We start from the raw sequence: 24,965 nt of genomic DNA on the forward strand, positions 1-24,965 counted from the left end.
GGTCTGTTTCTGTATGATAAAGCTTCATACCTAGGAATCTTGTATACATTGCTGATCGCTTGTCTTCATACCTACAAATTGCTGGATACATCACACTGCTTATAAACGCCTGGAGACACCAGTGTTTGTGCCTTTATTTAATTTCCACACATGCGATAAGCTCTATAATCTCTTAACCTGATGAGCCAAATTTCAAAATTTAAACTATGAAATTGACATTAATAGCAGTTCTGACTGCTAAGAAAGTGTTCATTTGTCCAATTTGCACATTGTTTAACACACTGGGCGTCTCCAAGTGGTGTTCATTATAACCAATCGCGAATTGCTTGCCAAGCCAGTCATTCTTGATGAACCGTTTCGTTGGAGTGTTTGCTTGAGTGCTTAAGCCACTTTGTGAGCGCCCACAGCCGATAGCGGTATTACACGCACAGTTTGTGTGATCCGGTTCCCCTGCTGAACCGAATTTTTTCACCTTTTTCTGTGATCTGCTTTCATTGTATTAATATAGTTATATTAATATACCTATAAAAAAATTCCGTCAAATCGAACCTCGTGTTCAGAACTCCGCCAAGGAGGAAATTGGGACACGTGTGGGGAGAATGCGTGCAGGGCACGTATAACTCCACTGGAAAACACGTCCTTGTCGTGGGAGGCGGAAATGTGTCCCGATCGGGAGGTGCAGTTGGCAGTTACTGCAAGCATGAAGACGTACGTAGACAGCACACATGGACGTGGTACAAATGGGTAGATTTGTATTTGTAAAGGGTCTCTCCATGGGGGTGTGTGTGTGTGTACCTGCATACTTGGTTAAGTGTGTGCAGTGCGTGGGTTTTGTAAGTGCCCGGACTGAACTCACACCTAGGCCCGTTGTGTATGGTGCTATGGTGGAGGTTATGCAGCTGTCTCATGAACCATGTGCTCTGTGGATGTGGAAAGTGGAGGAGCTGCGGCGTCAAAGTTTCGGAGGACGTACAGTGCGGGTATAGAAAAACTTTAGCATAGAGAATCCGTGCACATGTGTGAGTGAGAGGATGAGTATATCGCCAGTGCGTGCGCACGGTTAGCATGAACTATGAGCTGGTTGGAGGAACACATATTGGGTGGGGGGTGCTGTTAAAGACTGACAGTTTAGTTTTGGATTCAAAGCGGCTTTCCCAGAGTGTAGCAATGTACGAATCTAATTCGGAGTGATCCAACCAAAGGAGGGCAAATGTCACTGCATGTGCGAACAGATGCTCTCCCAACAATGGATGGAGGTACTCAATGCCGGACATGAAATCAGCCATCTCACTGGACATATCATATGCTTTTGACATGGTCTGGCATCACCAAACTCTCTTCCTGTGGTATCCAAGGCCATCTCCACTCATGGCTCGCAGACTTCCTCTCCTGTCGCAGTCATCGTGTTGCTCTAAATGGAGTTCTTTCATCCCCTCTTCCTGTCCAGGCTGGAGTTGCTCAAGACAGTGTTCTGGGCCCTGTTCTTTTTCTGGGTTTCATCATTGATCTCTCCGACTCTGGAAAATCCTCTTTATCTCTTTGCAGATGACTCCACCCTCTGTCGTACCTTTGCACTGACACTATGCTTTGGGGGGTTGTTGGTAGCATTTTTAGCAGTTGGTTTTGCCCCACTGGACTCGTCGGGAAAGGAAAATCAAAATATCCATAGAAGGGAGGGAATCTGTATACCCAGCCAAGTATGGCTTGCCAATCTGGACTTTTGTGGTTTCTTTTAATATGCCGAGAACAACGGGATGAGTATAAAAATTCAGCCTATAAAGCTCTGCAACCAAAACCCCAAAATACCGAGAACACTATTTTGTGTCCAGTGATGCATTTGTCGTGTTTGAGTAAATATCATACCATTGTGTACAAACAATAGTCCCATTGATTTGCTTGTAACATTTTATCAGTTGTGTTGAAATGTCTCAATGAGGATTTCAAAAGTTTATTGAGAGATATGACTTCATGTGTTATTTTAAATGACAAGTTATAAATATTATATAAGCTTAATATGACCTGCTTTATGATGCATTATCTCATGCATGAACTGAACAGGATCCTGTTCTGCTGAAAACATAAGAAGAGAAAATTCAAGGCAAACATGTTTCCAAGTACATTATTTTTCTCATCACATTGAGCCGAACATGATGGCTACTGAAAAAAAATGTACAATTGTCCTGTCAAGAACGATTTATCAGTGCCTTTGCCATTCATTCCACCCCAAAACGCAAAACACGGGGGGGGGGGGGGGGTTTGCACAGTACAGCACATGCACAGTGCAGCAACAGCAAACAGATAAAATTAGTCAATGACTGCACCTGCTGCCTGGACCACTTTTAAAAAAGCTGTTGCCATAAGCAGACGTTCCATAATTGCTTTTGTGTTTGCTCCAAGATGAGGTGTATTGCCATAGTGTTTATGTACTGGGTGTGAAAACACTGGTCAAACTACAACACATCAGCAAGAATAAGTTTACAATTTTAATTGACTTCCCTGCTAGTCAAAAGATTATTTATTTGTAGTTCATTTGAAGTTTCAAGAATGGATGACAGCATGTGTAACAGTTTTGTGTGCAGGCCTTTCCCTCCCAAGCTCTCACCACCACGCTCTCCAATGTCATATCTTTGCAATGTTCAAAGATAATTACATTGCTGGCCATTAGTGATGTATGATGGTACTTGGTAACAGATATATGCACATTAATGCAAGATCTGTCAGCCTACACACATCTATTCAAATACACCGTCCCGTAGAAATGCACCTGTGATTTGCCGAAATCCTGCAGAGGAGTATGCATGGGGTCTGCTGGAAGGATGTTCAATGGAATACTGTCATATCAATGTGTTAATTTCGATGTCAAATAAATCGCACATTCATGAGAGATGAAGTGTGTTCCAAAGGTTATCAGAACGCGATACAATAATCCTAGAAATGCCAACCATTTTACATATTATGCGTAAGTATTATATCATAAGTGTGGAAATATTTTAAAACACTAATTTTCTACACATCATAAAGGTCGTCGGTCTTCCGGTTGCTTGGTACGAGTCCGATGAGTCGAATCAACATGGCCATGACGGTTGATCGCTTTGGGATCTTCCTCGCTGGATCAGGTGTCTAAAAGCCACGATACCGTGTGAATTGGAAGTCCAAATCCACAAAGCGTCATGCCAATGACATCACATGTCATATGAAATGAGGGTGAACTAGCCTAATGGGGGTAGGGGGTGGGGGGATGTGTGACTAAGATTTCCACGATGAATTAACCTCGAAGCAGGTGTTAATTGACCACCTTAAGGAAACCACAATGACCAGAATTCACCCAAGAGACCAAGTCAGGTTAATATGTGTATTAAAAAGAAATGGCATGGGGAGGAATTTACAAAAAAAGCAATGTACAAAAAATAAATGATGCAACTAACCATAAACAATCGGAGCATATGAAGTAATAAATGTCAGTGTGTGTCCGTCCGTCCATTTCCTCCATAACTCCAAAACCATGAAACCTTGCAGCCCCAAACTTTGCATGTACACGAAGGGAATTCCAAGTTGGTGCATAAATGAAAACTTGGTGTTTGGGTTCATGAAAACACCCCTTTTGAAGATAATTAATAGCCTATTTCATTATATCCATCAATGCGTATCCTCTGTCACCTCGCTCTCCCTCGGTCTTAATTTGCCATTTTGTTTGACCTGCTCACCATTGCTTTCACCTGGAACAGGCCGCAATGCTTTATTATTAATATAGTGCTCAAAATGTTTTTGTTTTTTTCACTTTCCTCACTCATATCAAATGCCTCGTCTTCTTCCCCACAAATCGCTGTATACATCACTTTTGTGAGTGTGATAGCTTTCATAAGTACGATAGGAGTTTGATGGAAAATAATGCGATTTTCCATGATCTACTCTCATGGACTAATGAAAGTATATCATCGAAATATATTTTGAGTTTGGAGGATCGGATCACGTGGACTAAATAGCTCAAAATCTGGAGTGACATTTGAAAATTTTAACAAATCAGCGATTTTTTTTTTTTTTTTTTAATAACTTAATGTATTTATTAAAGAAAAGCATTAAACTAAACTTTTTTCTGCTGTTTGGACGATTATATTTGGTGAAGAAATGATTAAGGAATGTGCAGAAAATGGTGTTTTGTTTTTGCGGGTATGTACCATTACCAATCAGCTTGCTATCACTTGCCAAGCCAGCCATTCCTTATCAACCATTTCATTGGACTGCTTGCATGTGTGCTTAAGCCACTTGCCGAGCGCCATGCAGTCGATAGAGGTACAGTTCGTGTCCTGATCGGGATGTACACGTACAGTCGGCAGTTCCTACAAGGTAGATGTACGAAGACAGCACACACGGACCTGGTACTTATGGGTAGATTTGGATTTGTAAAGGGACTCTCCATGGGTGTGTGTGTGTGTGTGCATGCCTGCATGCACGGTTACAGGCGCCATGGTGGCAAAGTTTCATCCCATTTCTTATGATAATGATGGGTGGTGGAGGTTTTAACTTCTAACCTCAGCAGTGAACGGACTATCACGTTTTCCTTTGCCCTCATAGCTGTTTCTCAGGCAATTGGTCATTTTATATATTTGGGTGTGCTTTAGAAAGGTTATGTGATTTCTCGTTGTGAGTGTCAAAGCAAAATATATTTGATATTCGATTTCCAAGCCGTTTGCCATATAAACACGTTTTCTGAATTGGAGTCAAATGTTTTCCATCCGACACATGGCGATTGTGAGCTGTTTATAAACATTAATGGTTTATGCACATCTCCTTGAAACATCGATAATGCAATGTTTTTTTTTTTAATTTGTTTGTTGAAATTCCCCCAAAACAAGGGTTAAAGCCACTGACGCTTTTTGGGTTGGATACAATATGTACTGTCATAGGTAATCACACTGACTGCAATCTGCCAATTACCGAAAAATTGCTTATATAAGCCAAGCACTTATGTGTGTGTGTTTTGTTCCGAAAGCATAACATTTTCTGTCTAACTCCTTTCTCTCTGTCCCATCCTCCCCCCTGGCCCCTCCTAATCCTAATACACTGCAGCACCATCCTCCCAAACCTCTGTCTCCTGATGTTGGGTGTGTCCGAGTGCCATTTATATCTGGGCGATGTTTGTCTCTGGTTGTGTCCGGGTGCAGTGTTTATGTCTGGGCGGTACTTGGCTTCTGAAGTGTCTGGGTGGTGTTTGTTTGTCTTCAGACATGTTCGGGCAGTGTTTGTTTGTCTCCGTATGTGTCTGGGCAGTGTTTGTCTCCATTTGGTATTTGTCTCTGGAAGTGTCTGGGCAGTGTTTATGTCTGGATGTTGTTTGTCTCTGGACGTGGCCTGGTGTTATTTGCTTCCAGATGGCCTGTCTCCAGACATGTCCGGGCAGTGTTTGTCTCCAGATGGTGTTTGCTTCCGGTTGTGTCCGGGCAGTATTTTTATTGAGATGGTATTTGTCTCCAGACATGTCTGGGTGGTGTTTGTTCGTTTCCGGACATGTCTGGTCAATGTTTGGCACCAGACGTGTGTGGGCGGTGTTTGTCTCTGATCGTGTCTGGATGATGTTTGTCTCCAGACGTGTCCTGGCGGTGTTTGTTTCTGGACGGCTTGTATCCGGGTGGTGTTTGTCTCCGGACGTATCTGGACGGTGTTCCTTTCTGGACAGTGTTTATCCCCTGAGGTGTCCTGCGGTGTTTGTCTCCAGACATTATTTATAGTATGACCGGTAGAAAATGGATTTCAGACATTATTTTGTTTCCATCTTCACTGTTATTCTATGCAGAAACATTTTGATGACAGTATAAATCGTAATCAATGCTCCACTGCACGTCTGCCTTCCCTTCCCCCACCTCTCCTCACCCCCGCTCCTTGCTCCCAACTCCCCCTCCCTCCTCTCTCTTTCCCCATCCCCCTTTCCCCTCTCCCCACCCCTCTATCTTTGTCCCCTCTCTTTTTCTCCCCCCCACCCCTCTCTTTGTATTCCCATCAGCAAAGCGATGGGTGGTATTTGCTCGTAATAAATAAACCCCTTGTCCTCTGCTGCACATGCGCACCCTCGGTATCCACCGAACAATCAGGACTCCTCATTTATCCTATGCCTTATCTGGGCCCATCAATCACACCACAGGAGATAGACATTTGAGGCAGGCAAGCCAGTAAATACCTGTTCTGTGCCAAGCGTGACACAGCTGGAAAGGATGCAGGTCGCATCCCTTCATAGATTCGATCAGCGAGCCGTCCTGGGTTTCCAAGAATACACAGAGAAGTGGAGGAGAGGTGTGGTGAAGTGGGATTGTGGTGAAGCAGCATAGCTTGACAAGTACAGCACAGGCTTCCATGACATTTCGTCTGGGAAACTGCTCTTCAGCTAGTTCCGTAAAACTCTTTTTCACCCCCCAACCACATGGGCTTTTAAAAGCTCTGCCCCCCACCCTTAGCCCTGACTTGCTTCACCCCTCCCCTCTCTCGCTATTGGGGCCGGAGCCCAGTCTGGGGGTGGAGCGACCCCTCGACACTCATCACTCAAACAACTCTTAGGCAAATAACTCCGACTGATGGAATCTTTCCATTCTCCCTCCAAAACTGCCACATCCAGGCCCAACACAAGCTTTCAAGAAAATCAATAACAGATTCCAATGGATAATAAAACACCAAATAAATCGGTCAAAAGGGATGGCGGTTTTCGAAACAAACATTAGGATGGGTTGGACGGTGTCTATCCAGACATAATACGATGCATATTGTGACGTCCACGGGACTTGAACAGTCCCGCCAACGTAGAATGAGCCGAAACGATGGAGGCGGTTTATTTATTTAACCCAAAGATGGCGGTTCCAATCGCTCTACCGCAAACGGGACGAGGAAGGTGGCACGAGTCCCTTTTCACTGAGTTGATGATGTTTATTTGTTTTTATTTTCACCAGAAATAACAAGACTCGGCAAGAAGAGGGATCCGGGGCGATTCGACGGGATGGTGTGGGATCGGGCGTGGGGAAAAAACACAGACAATTCCAATGAATATACAGTTCTCAATCCCTCTGAGGCGCCAAGCGCGCGCGCGCGCGCGCACACACACACACACACACACACACACACACACACACACACACACACACACACACACACACACACACACACACACACACACACACACACACACACACAACGTAGCTATTTCTGGTGGTCAGGCTGGACCGTGGTGTGGACGCAACTGTCCCTGGATCGGCGTCGGACGAGCCGGCCTTGCTCTCGTCAAGGGGGCAGGAGAAACCGCGGTGCTGTCGACCTCCTGGTCCTGGCCCAAGTCCGCCCACAGCCGCCAGGGAACCAGCTCCGGCGCCAATCCGCGAGCAGGAGAGGGAGGCAGGTCCGCCCGCCGCCCGACCCCGCACTCCGAGTCAGCAGAACCCCAGAGCCAACCAAAGCGAGGCACGAGGCTCGGCAAGGCTCCCAGACACGATCAAGAACACGATCGATTCAGCCCAACAACCAGGACGCTCTCTGCTGCCACAGCTTCCATGCCAAAAAAACCACGATCTTTTGGTTGTAATCTTCTTCCTCTTCCTTTTCGACTCCGAACAGAACCTTTTTATCCTTCGTCCTCGTCACGCCCAATCGAGCCGTTTATTGGCCCACCACCATCGCCTTCCGCCAATCGTGATCACGGGGCGGAGCCATCCGCTGCACTGTCCTGTGACGTCACGGCCAGTCTTCAGAGAATACCAAAAGGGGTTTACGCAGACACACTTACCTATCCCGTGTCCCTATCTAATTACGTGACATTTATCATTTCCCCCTTGAAGAAATGAACATTTACTAGACAACTTATCACCACTGAATTGCTACTTATTACATCGAGATCCTGGTAAACTCGAACAGCATGGCATACCTAATTAAACATCCTAATTACCCTTTGAATGCATACCCCCCCCTCAAACGTAACAATATCTAATATCACAATTAATTACTTTTACGCTTATGCTGGACATGCAATTTAAAGAAAATATCTATGCTATACGAAGCATCTTTAACCCACTCGGAGTCATTACCACACCACTATTTATATGATTAAAAAGTTTGAAAGTTTGCATTTCTTAGACAATTATACTAGTTCTGACGACTTTCTGAATACTCCATGTGTCTGCAGTTTTGACCTCATGTTGAAGGCTAACCATTCGTGATACATAATGGGGCTACTGTGACAGTTACAGGGCAAGAAAGGTCCTTGTGAGTGAAAGTGATAAACCTGACACTCAATCGAACAAATAATTTAAAATATGCCATTTGGTGTCTGTCTGTCTGTCTGTCTGACCGTGATACATTCAGTCATTACGTATCCAATCTCAACCAAGCTTTCCACAGGGACTAGGGGTCACATTACGGAGGTTGTAGTGGCTTAATTTCCCACATTCCTCAAAGGGTTTTCCGCCTTGGACGAACTCCGTGTTAAGGTGTATAAATAGCTTATTGTGACATTTTGTGCGGCACACACTTGTCCCATATTTATATGCACATCTTGGCACGTGGGATATTTTTAATTTATTTATTGGGATGTTTGTTTGTTTGTTTGTTTTTACATCCTTATGTTAGAAGATGGGACAGACTGCTTCACAAACTTTGTGAAGGATGAGCAGCTCTACGAAACGGTACCTCCTGAAAGCAGTGCATCAAACGGCAGTTTAAGTCAGATCCTATTCCATGGTACTCCCAGGATGAGAAAGCTCAGAGACTTGTGCTGCTATTCATCTGTGATAAGAGGATCATTTTGAACAGGTGGCCAGATCTACAAACACCTATCAACTGTCTACTGTCGAGCATTCAACTTAGCTCGATATCTTGATAATCTTTTGGAGAGCTTGAATTGTCTTGTACAGATGCATTTCCTTAACAGCATTCCAGTGGGATTTTAAACACCAAAATTTAACTCTTTTTCTGCCACCATATGCTGCTATTAGTGTGAATTACATCGTACTTTTTTATGACCCCCCCCCCCACCCCAAATAGGACAGGGGATGGCTTATTGTGTTTTTGGGTTTGTTACAGGATTTGTTTCTTGAATTAGCACCCTCAATTTTTAATGCCACCACAGAGCTTCTTAGACCCCAAGGAGTACGAAACCACCTTTCAGAAAATTATTTTTATTATTAATATTGTTTTATTATTATTATTATTATTGTTGTTATTTTTTCTTTCTGCACTCCCAACTTACTGTATTATGAGACTAAAGATTCGTCACTCCTTGGGTGTCATTTTCCTGGTCTCTGAATATGCTCCGACTGAGGCAAGTGATCTCACCGTGAAGGACGGATTCTATGCCACGCTCAAATCTATGGTTGATCAGTGCCCCAGGTGAGATACACTTCTCGTCTTGCAGGATTTCAATGCATCGACTGGAACTGATAGGCATGGTTATGAGACATGTGTTGGTCCCTATGCGTCTGGAACTGTGAACCAGAATAGCACGAAGTTTCTTGACTTTGCAAGAAGTCATAGACTTGGTGGCTGGTTCATGGTTTCAGCACCCACAGGCTCATCACTGGACTTGGTATTCCAACGCTGGCAGTGTTGCAGAGGAGATTCACCATGTGCTCGTTGATGGTCGCTGGAGGATGATCCAGAATTGCAGGGTCAACTGTGATCTCATTCTCAGATGATCCAGAGTGCTCAGTTCCTCAACACTGACCACAGGCTCGTGGTAGCAATGCTGAAGTTGCAGCTTAAATCCAGGAGAATGGTACCATCCCAGCTGAGGCTGGATGTTGGCAAGCTCAAGGATGAGAGGGCAGCTGAGTCATTTGCGAACAGGCTGAGTGAATATTTGGGGGGTCTCTGTGCTTTGGGGGATCCTGAAGAGTTGTGGAGTGCCTTCAAGACCACCGTCCTTGAAGTTTCAGGTGGATGTCTTGGAACTCACCGGAGGGCAAAGAAGTTTGTTTCTCAAGGGACACTGGATACCATTGACCAGAGTCACAGGGCCAGGTTGAATGGCAGAGCTGAGCTGTTCAGTGAGCTGAGGCATAAAACTGTACTTGCACTAAGGTTGGATTAGTAGGTCTATGTGGATTAGTAGGAATCTGTGAGGGGTAGAGCATCACTTGTGGTCAAGTGATTCTCGTCCTGCTTACAGGGAAATTTGCGCATTGTGTTCCTCCACGCCCGTCCCTCAGTGCACTGCAGTTGGAGCAGAGGGTGGTGGGCTCTTGACAGAGGAGTCCGAAGTGAAGGCCCGCTTGGCCGGTTTCTTTGAGCGGCTGCACCAGGCTGATCCACCAGCTGTTGAGTTGAATGTCAATGGTGTTACTATCCCTATTGCTGACCCTACAATCAACTGTGATCCACCTTCATTTGTGGAAACACAGGCTGTGGTGAACCGGTTGAAATGGGGGTAAAGTTCCTGGGATCTGTGGCATCCATGTTGAACCTCTCAAGGCTGGTGGAAGTGCTGTTCTCGTGTCACTGCATGCAGTTCTGTGCTCTGCCTGGAACACAGGCATCATCTCAACTAACTGAAAACGGGGCCTTGTTGACCCTCTCTGGAAAGGGAAGGGTGATCGCCAAGACTGCAACAACTACCGAGGGGTGACGCTGCTCTCAGTGCTGGGCAAGGTCTTTGCTCGGATAATTCTTGATAGGGTTCGCCACCATCTGCTTGAGCACCTTCGTCGAGAGTAGTCAGGCTTTACACCAAAGAGATCAACAATCGACCACATCCTTGCTCTTCGCGTCCTCACCGAACGCAGACGAGAGTTTCGGCAGGGGCTTCTTGCAGCCTATATTGATCTCTGTAAAGCATTTGATTCAGTGAATCAGGATGCCCTCTGGAGGATTCTTGGTCTTCATTTGGTGCCACTAAAACTGATCAATCTGATATCTGAACTATACTCTGGTACTGAGAATGCTTTGAGGTGTGGTGCTACCATCTCTGACTTTTTTCCAGTTGTTACTGGAGTTTGTCAGGGGTGTGTACTGGCCCCCACATTTTTCAGCACTTGTATGGACTGGATTCTGGGGAGGATGTTGGAGAGATCAAGCTGTGGTGCATCGTTTGGGAATGTCAAGATCTCTGACCTTAATTTCGCAGGTGATGCAGTCATCTTTGCAGAGACTTTAGGTATCCTTTTGGGGGCCCTCGAGGTGCTGAATGAGGAGTCGGAGCCGCTCGGATTACGGGATTCCTGGGTCAAAACTAATATCCAGGCTTTCCGTGACATCTTGGATGCTGCTATCATGTCTACCTCTTTGTGGCTGGGTTGATCATGTCATGGAGAGATTCACTTGTCTTGGTGGTGATAGTCATGTCTCTGCTGGCTGTGAACCAGAGGTCAACAGACGTCTGGGTCGGGCCTGGGGAGTCATGGATTCACTGGATCATGGGGTGTGGCGCTGCCGGTACCTGTGCGGGAGGACGAAAGTCCAAGTCTTCAGGTCCTTGGTGCTTCCAGTCTTGCTTTATGGATGTGAGACTTGGACTCTGTGCAGGGATCTGTGAAGGAGACTTGATTCCTTTGGTACCAGGTCTATTCGGAGAATCCTTGGCAATCGCTGGTTGGACTTTCTGTTCAACGAGCAGTTGCTGAGAGAGACGCAAATGAGATTTGTTACCTGCATAGTCCGTGGGCATCAGCTGCGGCTGGATGGACATGTGGCTCATTTTCCTGACGTTGATCCTGCTCATCAGATTCTCTCTGTGTGGGAGCCTCGTGAGTGGAGGAAGCCAATGGGCCGACCCAGTGCCTCGTGGTTGCAGTAGGTTGATCAGCATCTCAAGGAGATGGGGATGTGCCAGGCATCATCTTGGGAGATGGTTAGACGGAGGCCCCTGGAGTACCAGTGGAAAGTGGATGCAGTGAAGCGCTGCTCCGGTGCATGCTCCCATATACGACCTGACCTGACTCCCAACACTCCAAATTTTCGAGCTGTATCTCGGATACTGCTGGAACTTTCAGAATGAAATTGAGCATCAATAATGTGAATCGAACGTTAAGTGAGGTTAACACAATCGTTTTTGACCTTGACTTAATTTTAAGGTCATGACCTAATTATAGTCATTTTAACATGTTTTCACTCTCAGTCGACTAGGTTTGTCTGAGAGGACCAAAATTGCTCTGTCCAGATTGCTTAGAGCAAATCATATTTAAGCATAATTTACATCATTCCCCTCCAGGTTAAAAGTCAAGGTTTTTAATTTACATCACACCCCCGGTTGGGGGGAGCTCACCCTTGGCGATCGCTTTGCGATCACAGGTATCGTTTCATCTGATCTTTTTCTCTTAAATAATCTCGTGTTTATGTTTATTAATTTTCATCATTCCTTTTGATTGTTTATGATTTAATATCGAATTTTTGTGGCAACAGTGGAAAAAAAAATAGCGCATGATCTCTCCAGAAAGCCTTACTGCTTGCAAAGGAAATTAAAAAGTAACATATTTAATCAAAATTTCATAACATGAATAAAGTGAGGATGAGTTGGAAGCACATATCACACAATGCCCTGCCGAAATTATATGCACAAAGGATCATGTACCATTTATACTGCATTAAAGTGCACGTGTGCTTTCTGATAAATCAATATAATCTCGTTATAATTCAGTCATACAAGCAATTTTCATTTCAAAGTGCCACTAAATGATAATACATATGAAACAAATGCATGTGCAATTAAAATGCTCCACTGTATTCTTCGGCTGACTATGAAATGTCGACCTAATTGCATAAAAGCAAGTTCAAATGCTGAGCAGAAGATATCTAGAGAGCACACAATGTCTTCAGAGATTGCTTAATGCAGGCATTCTTTATGGCGAATAAATTTTGGACTGTGATTAGATTTCGAATTTGGCCAACTGGTTGCACCATTACTAAGGCTGTTTCACTGATGGATTCCTGCACATTAGGCGAGGGATTTTACAAGAGTATGTGCACACCACAATAGCCCGCTACTCTTTTCAATAGGAACTGTGGGTCTTGAACTACAACCAGTGAATGCTCACAGATCTGAAAGCAGCTTCACGTCCCTCTGAAGGTTGGTGCACACACTCGTTGAACTGATTGATGCAATGCCCTGCGTATGAAGTACAAGGATGACAGTTCATCGTAAAGTCGGGTATCAAACCCAAACGAGACAGCTTAAAGGTAGCATCCTCACCTTTGTGCTATCTTGTCAGCCCTGCTGCAGGTGTGATGGAGTATCTTGCCTGTATTGAATTACAGCACACCTGTGGCCAGAGGTATCTGCTGCTTGTGATACCATGAAAGTTTCTCTGAACTGGAAAATGTAAATATTCTACAGAATGTATACACGAGATCAGAACTTATGCACAAGCGAAATACATTTGACCCAAAAAGAAAACACTAATTTGGCAGAAGTTGAATGAAAAGGATGCAAGACTGGGGCATTTGAAGACAATCCTGTACTTTGACGTAAAAACTTGGACAGAGAATGAATCACTGACACCATCTACCATGAAGAATCGATCATTCGTGGGAGAAATGTTTCAGGATTTCCCCAAAACTGCATGTGTAAATTTCTCTGATGCTGGAACACAGCATTGTGATGTCAATGCATTCTGCCTGTTATTCAAGTTGCTATTTACACAGCTTTGTCTCCACAGTAAGATTAAATGCTTCGCCAATTCCATACCTGAGCGATCCATGTGCAACCTCTTCCAAATCCTATTCTTCTTTTTTCTCAAAATGGTCTCGATCTACACCTCTCCACTCCCTCCCCACCTCCCCTGCACCGAAGGAGTAATGATTAGGAGTGAGTGTGCAGTGTTCAGAAAACTATTCTAATTTCTCGTATCAGGCTCAAGTATTTTTTAATCGCTTGTATTTTTCATTGTCCGCTGTACATCGTGTGAGGTTCATTATCTGTGATATTGAATCCAGATAACTAATGGCAATTTGAGAAAAAAAAATAGAGGAAAATATACCGTCCTGGCTTTCCAATGCATTAGTCTTGAACATTAAAGTTTTCATTTGTGTAAAGGGAAACTCAAACAAGTAGATGTACATTCAATGTACACCACCCCCATGCCACATAAATAAATAACATATCCTCCAGTGCACGACATTGCTGGGGCACCTTTAGGCGCCTGGCAATGCCGTTGTGAAGTACGTGGAGATGGAACGGAACAATTGATTGATTAATTGCACAATTAAAATAAATATCTCATAATCGTAAAATAATTAATTTCTTTATTAATTGGCTTATAGCATACCAAAACCACTTCTGTTTCATCAGACTCTGTAACTTTTTGAAAATTAAGTAATTCATCGAAAAATGAATAATAAATAAATCAAGAATACACTTTATTGCCAAATCACTTGTTCACTGTCGTGTCCAAATATCAGCTTCCTTGCTCAAAAGGTGCCTGAGATATTGTCCAAATGAGAGAAAATAAATCGATAATAATTAATTCAGTGAAATAAAAAAAAATACAGTTTTTTCCAAAGCACATCTTCACCTTTGTCCCCAAATTTCAGCTTCCTCGCTCAAAGGATGGCTGAGATATTGCCCAGACAAATAAGAAAGAAAGAAAACAAAAAACAGAGTAAAAACTGAGTGCAGCCTTCCTTCGGTGTCCGGCGATGACGTCATGCATTGCATGGATATGGGTTTGGGAAGGAATGGTGTGCAATACATTGACTTTTCTTTAATGGTAGTCATGGTGGGGGAAGAAGATATAAAACTGATTTAGGAAACTTTATTATACTCACCAGAGGATAGGGTATTCCACTTGGGTCTATTTGTTTGTCTGTCAGTCCGCATATGAGGGGAAAATGCAGGCCACAAACACCACCTGGTGGGAGCCAGTATGACACCTTGTTTGTTTGTTTTTTCAACCGATTACCTCCGGAAAGTATGCACATTTGGAATGCAAGTCCATAAAGTTTGTGAAATCCATAAAGTTTGTGCACCAAAACGTAAATGCATCTATAAAGTACATACTATAAAAATATGTCTACGTCAGTAAAATACATGTATGAATAAAATTCCTACAAATGTAGTCTGAAATATATACGATCGGAACATGAATCTATACAATAAAACCAAAAAGGTCTGTTTGCTTGCTGTATGAACATAAACATTTGTCTGTAATGCATCGTCTACACACCACACAAACACAAACACCACACAAAACAAGTACTGGTGAGGTTCTAGATAGTTCTAGATTATTCTGTTGTGATGGTGAAAAGAAAGGCTTCACAAATGATAAATGGGTTCATTGTTTCCCTAAAAATGTGCAATGAGTCTGCTCGGATTATGACTTGGACTAGTATGGTGTCATGAAAAGAGGAAAAATATTTTTTTTCCTCCCTTCACACTCGGTATGCCCCATGAATGGCCATTCCTTCTCTTTTGCCTTTTCTTCAACCTGCCCCCACACTCACAGGCCCTCCTTTTCCCTTCTGTCCTCATTTATTTCACTTCACTCATTTTGCTCTGTCCCCACTCCCTCAATAATTTCCTCTGATGCTTGCTGCTTTGCTTTGATTGGTTGACCAGTGTAGCAACTAACAATTATGAGTCAAAATGGATCTGGAGTGGAATTCTTCCACTGCGTGCCTGCAAAGATACAGCTTTACAAGTTCCAAATAAAACGTCACTCACTCTATGTATCCATTTTTTGGTCTTTCACAGTGAAGTTTATGTTGCCGTAAGGGGATATCAAATAGAAATTATAGGGTGGCCTGAAAGTCGTTTTACCCCATCCCCAGTGAAGCATTTGTGTTTAATTTTTTTAAATATATATAGGTGTTATTGTGTAGTACTTAAAATTAATCAGTCATTGCATTTGTATGCGCTCCATCATTATCCTGAGTCGGTGTTGCCAGAAACCACGGCAGGGGAGGGTGGAGAGGTAGGGAGGGAGCTGCGAGAAATTTTGCAGGGGTAAAGCAACTTTCAGGCCATCCTGTAGTGTGGGGTACTGCACCTACAGACATAAAACAGCTTTCAGATGAAAGGTGTACAGTAGAAATGGGATTAATTGGTGATATTGCTATCATGGCTGTCAGGAACGTCTGTAAAAGATGCCATTTAAAACTTAAAACAAAAATTGTAATTCTGATTAAATCTCGAAATTCTAAAATTTTGAAACTTGACTTTTGTTTCACTTTAAATCTATGAGGGTGTGTTGAAAAGTAATGCCTCTTATTCTTTTTTTCTCCAAAGCAGGTAAATATATTCCAATGAAGCAGACAGAGAACGAACATCAATCTTTATTCTGCCATGGTGCATATTTATTATGCATATTGACATAATCGTCAGAAGGAAAATGTTCTCCACAAAGATGTTTAGTTCCTTAAGTTTGGGGAACAGATGAAAATTTGACTGAGTGAAGTCGGTGGTAGTGATCCTTTGTGGCAGCACTCCATTGACCATCTCTTACTCTGACAATAGTAATGATACACCCAACTCTCATCTCCAGTCAGTCATCCCATCTCTCATCTCCAGCGCTTCATGCTTCACAGCACTGACAACGTCGTGCTGTCATCTGCCATCTTGACTATCATAGCACCGTGGCATCTCGTGTCAGAATCACGAAATTTCTCACTCAGTAGTAGGAAGAATGAATGTTGACTGCACTTTGTTTCATTCGAATATATCTTTACATGTTTTGGCGAAAAAGAATCGCTGGCATTACTTTTCAACATGCCTTAATACATTGAGTTTGGCCACATATGATGTAATTCCATGAATCTTAAGCACAATTTCATTTATTAACCAACAGATTTTTAATGTATAAATTCAGGGCTAGTCACATTAAAAAAATTTCAATCAGAATTCCAACTTGCATGTCAACATGACTTCGGCCTGCAATGAGTAAAGATGATGACTGATGACTTTCCTTGAGCCTGAGAATATATCTACTTTGTCTCAGACCATGCTCCTGAAATAATTGACATTTCTCATAAATTTCAAATCAGGTCCGGGATATGAAAAGTAGGGGTGTGTAAAAAGTGGAAGAGGTAGTGGTTGGTATGGGGAATGGTGGGTGGGAGACGAAAGACAGGGCCTGGCAGGAAAGCATGGAAGCAACATACTCATCTTCAAGCTACCTTATATGGCTTTGATTCTCAGCACATCCCAATGGTTTGATTCCCAACTGTCACCATGGTGCTTCACAGAAGGGACATTGCATCAAATAATACCCCCTCCTTTAGAGGAGTATTAAGCCAGGTGTCCCACTTGTTAGCATTCGCTGGTGGAGATAAAAAATACATCCCACAGTATCTTTCACATGAGTCAGCTATTATATGCTAGTAACCTGGCCAAATTTCAAATTCATGTCATGACATCATCAATGACTTTGCAGGGTCACCAAAGTAATGTGCAGGCATTTAAACCAAGACCGGAGATGGGCCACAAAAAGTAACATACTTTACGTATTTTTTTATCTGATGATGGATTTGGGCTCCATTTTTCCAGAAATCACACGAATCGGGCTCCGTGTATGCCTGGTGTTGGCTTAATTGTTAGGGTGGTGGGCTTGGGATCTGAAGGTCCTGAGTTCAAATCCCACTCAGCTGTTGAATTAATACCAGGTGGGGCTAACTCGGCCTGTCATCCTTCCGAGGTCGGCAAAATTAGTGCCAGCATGCTGGTATACTGTGTCGGAGTGGCGACCCATCCAGGATTGTGCCCAATAGCCAAGGAGACTGCTTCAGAGCACCAACGCTCTGCACAGAGTATGGTCCCAATGGATGGATGGATGGGCTCCGTGTGGGTGGCAGATTCAGACTGCTTGGATTCAGACAGCACTGCTCACAGTTAGTTATTATTGTGCTAGTTCCACTGATTTTTATAGAAAAGACTTTTGACAAAACTGTTACAGCTGTCTCTGCCAATTTTGCTTCTTTTTTATCACACTTGAAACTTGATCTTAATGGATTTTTTTTTGAATTCTGTCCTGTATTGGTGGCCATCTTGGTTTTTTCCCAAATATATAGCTATTTTCTTCTCCAGAGATACTAAACCGATCGCCATGAAATTTGGCAGACAGTTTAAACACCACAAAGCTGTGTTGAAACGTGCATTTGAAGATTCTCCTGTAAAATCTCTGGAAGCTTCCTCGTGGTGGAATAAGTTCCGTAATCACAAAACACTGAAATTTGACAAAAGAAGGAGCTTACTATAAAATAAATTTATAATGTTACATGATCTAAGGCTTGTAGTGGAACTGCTAACCTCTCCCCCACCCCCACCCCCTACACACCCCCTACACACACACAACAAAACTTCACAACTTAGTCCATGAATCGAGATCCTTCAACGAAATGGATGTGGATATACTTTGAGGACTGCATTCCATGAAACCCGGCTATGGAGATAACACACACACACACACACACACACACACACACACACACACACACACACACACACACACACACACACACACACACACACACACACACACACACACACACACACACACACACACACACACACACACACACACACCTGTTAGATGAGACAAACGCAGCCACTGAGCTTGGGCGAAGCGCTGTCAACTCCAAGGCTACTCCGGGTACCAGCGAAGTCACAACAATGGTGCCACTTTACTCAGTGGACCATTTCTTAAGGAGGAATTTCCTCCTCCACATGGTTGCCAACCTATGGGGACCGTCTGTTCTCTATCCTTTTCAATGCTGAACGTCAAGCAAGGAAGCAGCACGTACCATTTTTAGTCTTTGGTGTGACTCGGCCGGTGGTTAAACCTCCCAGACTTGTAGCAGAAGGTCGAACAGTCTAACCATTACACCACCGAGTCTGGATAAATGCTGTATGGGACCACAAAAGTAACATATTTTATTTTGTGCTAATGATGGCATTTGGGCTCAATCTGTCCAGAAATCGTATGAATGGGGCTCCGTGTGGGTGTGGTTGCCACATTTGGACAGCTTGGAAGCCAACACCACTGCTCGCAATTCTAGTTTATTTATGATTCGTTAAAGATTACCATTCATGTGGGATTCTCCGTTTATATAGTCTTGTCCTTTAATGGATTATTCTTGTTTATTAAGAACATGCATCCGCTTGTTGCATCTTGCCGTACTGATGTAATAAAATAAATAAAAACACTTCAGTGCATTGGCAAATCCATGGTTCATATTTAAAGTCGTTATTCGGAATCTTGAAAATGAGCGTGTTGGATGCACTCGTTAAAGATCGGAGCATACACACCACACGAGGTACTCTGCAATTCGGCTATCTGTGAAGTGACTACTTTGACAGTTGCGACTCCACACCTGACTGTGGCAGCAAACGGTTGTGGTGTGGGGTCGCTTAAATACAACAATGTTTATTTGCATTTTGTGTCGATTTTTTTTTTCAAGAGAAAATTGAATCGAGTTTGACCTCGGGCAATATTAGCTCCATGGATTTTTGAATTTTTAAGAGAAAGGGGTATGTGGGACGGGATAGTGATTTATTAACTTCATAAATTGGTGTGGTAATTCAATGTTTTTTTTTCAGAAACGTGGGTGGCTACAACACAAGCTATCAGGGTAGATGTGTGCTAATTGTATGCAATCAAATTAATGTTATTCAAGCTGGGAATGTTTCAACAACGGTTTTGTTTTTCTTGTGAACAAAATGCCTCAACAAATTGACTTAAGGATTGAGCACTTGATAACAATCAATAATACAGGCAGGTTAAACAGAGTTTTGAAGAAACACTACATGGGGAGACACCTCTATGCTTTTAATTACCTGATAACATATTCAGGGCAGCTGGGGTTTAATCAGCACAAAACCATTCACCCGAAGCTCAAACAGTAAAACAAGAAAAAGAGCAATCAGAGATTGCAGACTCGAGCCAGCACTTGTTTTTTGTTGTGTTTGTGTGGTATTTGTATTACATAATTAATAACAGACATAACTAGAACTGCCACTTTATAACTACTGGCAGTGATGACCGGACATACCAAGACGTCACACTTTGATGCAACCCCACTTTGATCGATTCAATGGCCAACGGGAATCGAACTCAGAACCCTAGGATTCCAAGCCACCACCCGAACCACTAAGCCAACACCAGGCATGCAAACTCCAGCAACAACTGGAAATAACTCAGAGATGGAACCATCACAACTCACAGCACTCTCAGTACCAGAGTGGAGTTCAGACATCAGATCGATCAGTTTTGGTGGCACCCCACGAAGACCAAGAATCCTCCAGAGGACATCCCGATTCACTGAATCGAACGCTTTACAGAGATCAACAGAAGCTGCGAGCAGCCCCTTCCGAAACTCTTGTCTGCGTACGGTGATGACTCGAAAGGCAAGGATATGGACAATTATTGACATCTTTGGTGCAAAACCCGACTTCTCTGGGCGCTGGTGCTCAAGCAGATGGTGGCAAACCCTATCACGAGTTATCCGAGCAAAGACCTTGCCCGGCACTGAGAGTCATGTCACCCCTCAGTAGCTGTTGCAGTCCTGGCGATCACCCTTCCCTTTCCAGAGAGGGACATGGCCCCTGTTACAGTCAGTTGGGATGATGCCTGTGTTCCAGACAGAGCACAGAACTGCATTCGACATGAGTACAGCATTTCCACCACCCTTAAGAAGGTCAACATATGCCAATTTTCTAAAATCATCAATTTTCATCTGATTGATGAGAAATTTGAAGAGGATTTGCAAATCAAGTCACTGAATTCAACCAGCAACTATTTTTGAGGTCAACATCGACCAAAAGGTCAACATGGACAGAATTTTTTAAATTGTCAATTTTCATCCGAATGACTTGAAATTTGAAGAGGATTTGCACATTTCGTCAATGAATTCAACAACCAATTATTTTTGAGGTCAACATAGGTAAAAAGGTCAACATAGGTTGAATTTCTAAAATTGTCAATTTTCATCCGATTAACCTTAAATTTAAAGAGGATTTCATATATTGTCACTGAATTCAACCACCAACTATATTTCAGGTCAACATCGGCCAAAAGGTGTTGATCTGAGAGACTTGAAATTACGAAGGGAAAATCTTTGAAAATTTTCATTGGAGAAACCGCTTCACTGATCAATGCAAAATTTAACTAATTGATCAACGACCCATGGGAAATATGGTTTGATAAAGATGTCATTGGTCACGTGGTCTGGCAGCCATTTTGGATCAAAGAAAAAAATAACTCAAAAACACGAGTTGGCTCACATCAAGAAATCCTTCTCAAGACTACGTGGGGTATGTACTCTATGAAAACCATTGAGTTCAGAAGAGGATTAAAATAAATTTAATTAAAATCAACTGGAAGACCAAATATGTACAGTCCTGCATTGCAGTCATCAAAAGGAACCTGAACAAGCAAAAAGCAAAGATGAAGTCATCAGGGGGAACCTGGAGAGGATTCGGATTTCAGCTGCTCCTCCTCTACACTCAAACCCATCCAGGTGCAGCGAAGTGAGCCATATTCAAAATTTAAAAATAAAAATATCAAAAAGAGGCCAAATTCAATAAAACAAAACAATTCTGACTGCCAGAACCTGTGTCCGATCACGTTGAAATTTAAAACATATATATTCTCCATCATGACCAGATTGTAATTTTGAAGTTTCACTTCGATCGATGAAGCAATTCAAGATAATTGCCTTTTTAAAATTTTTTTGATCAATCCAATATGGCTGCCAGACCATGTGACCTATTAATTATTCATGAACACCCTGTTATAATGAAGGCTTGGGGAACATTTGTGTGAATTTTTTCCTTGATCTGTCCAGCCATTCTGGAGAAGATATTTTTTAATAGATGTTAGGGTAAATCCAATATGGCTGCTAAACCATGTGACTGATGACATCATATGTGTGAATGTTTTGTTCCTCATGGAAAGGTGGTCAAATGTGTAAAGTTTCACCTCGATCTGTAAAGCCGTTTCAGAGGATACAATTTTTGAAGGCTGATTTTACAAAAAAAAAAAAAGTATGCCGAACCACAAGACCGATGACATCAATTTTTATTTCTGTGGTCCAATTTATCCCAAGATGACCCTCAAATTTTCATACTGATCGGATATGGCATTCTTTGTGTGCAATTATGATAAAATTCATTAAAAATCATCAATTTTTATTTCTATGGTCCAATTTATCCCGAGATGACCCTCAAAAATGTTCATACTGATTGGATATGGCATTCTCTGTATGCAATTATGATAAAATTCATTAAAAATTACACAATGCTCATGAGGAGTACTGGTGCCAAGTTTCAATATTTTCCTTGGTGCAGTTTCGGAGATACAGAAGTCCAAAGTTTTTCATTTTTTCCATCATGGCTGCCACACAACATGACCTATGATGCCAGGATTATCATTAAAACATTCTACATGAGCAGTCGCTCCTCTGTTGACAATTTCATGTCGATCTGACAAGCAGTTGCAGAGAAACACTCATGTTCTGTGCGGACAAACAAACAAACAAGCGGACCCAAATGCAATATCCTCTCCTCTGGCGAGGGTAATAATGCAGGCTTTAATGACAACGTAAGACAATTGGAAATGAAAGACAAAATTAATGAAACATAATTTTCCAAACCATTCTAAAAAAGTTGTACAATTCATTTTAAAATATGCCATTTCTCTGTGTTCGTATCATGAAAACTGTCATCATCATCGATTGGGGGGGGGGGGGTAGAGTGTTGTGGTGTGGAGGATCCATTGAAACATATGTGTTTGTTTGTTTGTGGGAATAAATGCATTGAAGCTTGATAATTGTACTCAGCGTGTGCATATGATTGTTATATGAAATTGGGATGGTCATCTCAAACTTAAAGCTTCCTTCCCTTGCCACTCCTGGAGAGAGCAGGTGTTTCTCGTAAGTAGTAATTCCCAGATTTTGAAATTTGACTTGTTTTATTTTAAAACTGCGTTTTGATTTGGCCACAGATGACATAATCACTCTAATCTTTCATGCTACTTTATTCATAACCAAGCAGGTTTATCATGGTTAACTTTAGAACTACGATTCTTTTAGAGCTACAATAACTATAAATTCACATTTATAAAATTAGTATTTGAGATAATCGGTTTTATATAATGCAAGTTGATGAAGGGATAACAAATGTGATAAGCCAAAAAAAGTTGAAGTTTTGGATGTTGCCCTGATGAAGGGTGAACTTTTGAAATGTCAGCTTCTCTTGTCTTCCTACAATAGTTAGTATCCATTCCTCAGCACTTACTGAAAAAAAACATCGTGTTATAATTGTCTGCCGACGGAGCCGACACTGACCGTGACAAAGTCTAATATTCCTTTAGTAATTGAAATGCTTGATAAAAGTAGTGAGGATTTTTTATCCACCATTGGACTTAATATGAAACGGGGGCTTATGGATTTGGTCTCGATTTTCGTGTCCGTGCGTGTGTGTGTGTGTGTGTGTGTGTGTGTGTGTGCGTGCGTGCGTGCGTGCGTGCGTGCGTGCGTGCGTGTGTGTGTGTGTGTGTGTGTGTGTGTGTGTGTGTGTGTGTGTGTGTGTGTGTGTGTGTGTGTGCGTGCGTGCGTGCGTGCGTGCGTGCGTGCGTGCGTGTGTGTACATGTCCGCAACAATATGGACCGGTTTTAATCGTATTTGGGGAAAAAGACAACATATAATGGTACAGATATGCGCATTATTTTTTTTGGAGATCAGATCCAAGATGACCGAATGGTGGCCATTTTAGTGTAAATAAAGCCTGATGTTGAACACGTTCTCAACCATTTCTCGGACATGTATTTGCTGATGTTGTTCAACCTTGGCAGACAGATAAAGAATGATGGCTTTCACATGCATGTCATATTGTTTCGAGATCAGATCCAAGATAGCTAAGTGGTGGCCATTTTTTAAAACTTAAATGTGTCCTCAACCATTTCTCAGACATGCATGGTCTGATTTTGTTCATACTTGGCACAAGCACAGTACATGATGGCATACATGCGCACCTCACCTTATTTTGTGATTTTATGAAATATTTCCAACTGGTCGACTCGTGGCCATTTTAGTTGTCTATAAATATTGGCTCGCCCTTTAACTCTGTGCAGCAAATTTACTAAAACAATGGGGGCTATGAGATTTTATGTTTATTTTACTTGTTTATTCTGTTTTTCCAAAGTAAACTTGTTCTGGAATGAGTCCTACCACCAAATTGACATATAATACCATGTTGGAAATTTATTGCTATTCTCAAAGAAACATTTCATATTGAAACTTATGTCAAACTACATTACACTAAACCAATGATATACGGTATTCCTCTCTTTTTAAAAGTGAAACATATGTATTTATCTTTATGAAAAGAAAGGTATCTTCTGCAATGTGAAGTGAATTTTTTTTTTAATTCATGTTATATCCTATAATTTACCCAAAACAAATTTGGGTAAAGTATATTCTTCTTCTCCTTCTCCTTCTCCTCCTCCTTCTCCTTCTCCTTCTCCTTCTCCTTCTCTTTCTTCCTTCTCTTTCTTCCTTTTCTTTCTTCCTTCCTTCTTCTTCCTTCCTTCCTTCTTCTTCCTTCCTTCTTCTTCCTTCCTTCTTCTTCCTTCCTTCTTCTTCCTTCCTTCTTCTTCCTTCCTTCTTCTCCCTTCTCCCTTCTCCCTTCTCCCTTCTCCCTTCTCCCTTCTCCCTTCTCCCTTCTCCCTTCTCCCTTCTCCCTTCTCCCTTCTCCCTTCTCCCTTCTCCCTCCTTCTTCTTCCTTCCTCCTTCTTCTTCCTTCCTTCCTCCTTCTTCTCCTTCCTTCCTCCTTCTTCTCCTTCCTTCCTCCTTCTTCCTTCCTTCCTCCCTCTTCTTCCTTCCTTCTTCTTACTTCCTTCTTCCTTCCTTCCTTCCTTCTTCCTTACTTCCTTCCTTCTTCCTTACTTCCTTCCTTCTTCCTTACTTCCTTCCTACTTCCTTACTTCCTTCCTTACTTCCTTACTTCCTTACTTCCTTCCTACTTCCTTACTTCCTTCCTTCCTTCCTTCTTCCTTCCTTCCTTCTTCTTCCCGTA

At 42.5% G+C, this 24,965-nt stretch overlaps 1 long non-coding RNA gene across 1 annotated transcript in view; it reads right to left on the bottom strand.

The window, feature by feature from the left end:
* Positions 1 to 2,024: 2,024 nt before the first annotated feature.
* Positions 2,025 to 24,965, bottom strand: part of LOC147030441 (uncharacterized) — a 42,469-nt gene continuing 19,528 nt past the window's right edge. Inside the window, exons 2-5 of the long non-coding RNA XR_015055778.1 lie at positions 14,725 to 14,807; positions 13,646 to 13,739; positions 13,151 to 13,270; positions 2,025 to 3,120 (exon numbers count right to left, since the gene is read on the bottom strand). This is a non-coding gene — a long non-coding RNA (uncharacterized LOC147030441). The remainder of the gene's footprint in view (positions 3,121 to 13,150; positions 13,271 to 13,645; positions 13,740 to 14,724; positions 14,808 to 24,965) is intronic.

The sequence above is a fragment of the Eptatretus burgeri genome, chromosome 3, assembly GCF_056783735.1.
Source record: "Eptatretus burgeri isolate ZD-2024b chromosome 3, Ebu_testis_v1, whole genome shotgun sequence".
Classification (NCBI taxonomy): Eukaryota; Metazoa; Chordata; class Myxini; order Myxiniformes; family Myxinidae; genus Eptatretus; species Eptatretus burgeri.